The sequence below is a fragment of the Eutrema salsugineum genome, unplaced genomic scaffold, assembly GCF_000478725.1.
Source record: "Eutrema salsugineum unplaced genomic scaffold, Eutsalg1_0 scaffold_18, whole genome shotgun sequence".
NCBI lineage: Eukaryota > Viridiplantae > Streptophyta > Magnoliopsida > Brassicales > Brassicaceae > Eutrema > Eutrema salsugineum.
This window is the reverse complement of record NW_006256846.1, coordinates 438,525-440,402: the sequence shown is the minus strand read 5'-3', so window position 1 is coordinate 440,402 and position 1,878 is coordinate 438,525. Positions and strand designations below refer to the sequence as shown.

The 1,878-nt window shown below is 40.1% G+C and overlaps 1 non-coding gene across 1 annotated transcript; it reads left to right on the top strand.

Moving 5' to 3' along the window:
* Positions 1 to 917: 917 nt before the first annotated feature.
* On the top strand, positions 918 to 1,025 carry LOC112087386. Its single transcript, XR_002900069.1, has one exon. It is a non-coding gene; the product is annotated as a small nucleolar RNA R71 (small nucleolar RNA).
* Positions 1,026 to 1,878: the final 853 nt, after the last annotated feature.

The window sequence follows — 1,878 nt, the reverse complement described above, 5'->3', positions numbered from 1 at the left end:
CCTTAGGTTCTCTTTCTTTTTCCTTACCCTTTTCCTCATCTTCGGGATCTTTAGGAAATTCAGGCTCTTTGTAAGCTAATCCACTCCTAAGTGTGATAGCTTTCACATGATCGGAGGGATCTGCTTCACTTGAGTTTTCGAAAGATTTTTCACTTGCCTCCTCTTCAGAATTTTCTAAGTTTTTAGAATTAGTTTTGATCATCAGGCTAAGGAGGGTGGAAAATTTTTCATTGAAATCCTCTTGCATCGTTTTTAGCTCAGATCTAAGATCACTAATCTCTTGAGACCTAGATTTTTCAAGCTCTAGAATTCTTTTGTTTAGGTTTTCCGCTTCAGAAGAGGGAAAACTAGAATATGGAACAGGATAATATTGAATAGCCAAGATTGATTCGGAAGGTGGTGTCCAGGCAAGTTCGGGAGACAGTTTCCCGCGGTCAAAAGGCTCGTGACCGCGGTGAAACGTGTCTTGGCCGTGGTCAGCATCATCACGACCGCGGTGAAAGCTTGGTTTGCCGCGGTCCGGATGAATGGACCCGCGGTGATCAGAAACGAATGGAAAATCTTGAATTTGATAGACTTCTGCAGTGTTAACCATCCCTTGATCATAAGAATCCCTTGGGTTGTCCCTGCCATCAAAGTTACACGTATTGTGTACCTTATTTGGTTGTTGCAATCCAAGATGACTCATTATGTGATGGAGACACTTCATGACTTCCGAAATTTCTTCTTTCTTCTCAGGAAATGCAGAATTACCAAAGGTTGTTTGATTACGGATGCTGTTTCCGAAATTGTTGATGAAAACGTGAGCATCTTCTACAGATCTAGTTGAGAAATCTCCATTACTTGCTGTGTCGAAAGAGTGTCGTAACTCTGGAGTTATACCACGATAGAAGATACCCAGCAGGTATTCCTCGGTATATCCATGGTGTGGACAATCTCTTTGGTATTCCCTAAATCTTTCCCAAGTATCTAAAAGATCTTCATCTTCTTTTTGTTTATAAGTTCTTATTTTGTTTCTTAAGAGATTTGAACGATTTCTAGTATAAAAACGATTTAGGAAAGCAGTTCTACACACTGCCCATGTTTTTAGTGAAGCAGGTGACAAAGATTTTCACCATTTGCTGGCGTTATCTCTAAGAGAGAATGGGAAAAGACTACACTTGCGGTAATCCCCATTTGCTGTAATGATTGCACATAATTCTTCGAATGTCTCGATATGGTCTATGGGGTTTTCAAATGAATAACCAGAGAATTGATTTGTTGAACTAAATGGATATGGGGTACCTTAATTTCGGTTTTGCCATCCTCTGGTAAGGCTGGTTGAATAGCTCTTCGATCTCCCATGAACTTCTCGAGTGAATCAAAACTTCCAATCAGTTCATCATCATCTTCACGTTTTGTCGATCCGATCAGTTCATTGTCATCATAGATCGGTTCTTCAAACTCATCATCGGTCAGATCATCATCGCTTGGATCACCATCCACACGATATGGTGGATCACCAAGAGTTCCAGGAACATGTTCCCGATCTCTCATTGTAGAGACACCTGAAAAATTCAAAAGAAAACGTAAAAATAAACAAGTGTTCTAATGGATTTAAGCTGGGATTCGCAACGAAACAAATTTAAGTCCCCGGTAACAGCGCCAAAAACTTGATTGCGGTTTGTAAACGGGGTTGGTCGGTTTTCGTTTTACTAAGCTTCAGGTTTTAAATTTATAACCCGTAAATGTCTGCAAGTGCACAGATGTGCGCTGTAGTACTTAGGGTATCGATCCACAGAGACTTAGTTGTTTTAGTACGAATTCACGGCAAAGCTTAAATCAGATTAGAACTAAACAGATTTGGGTTTTGGGTTTTGGTTGTCACTAAATCTAAAC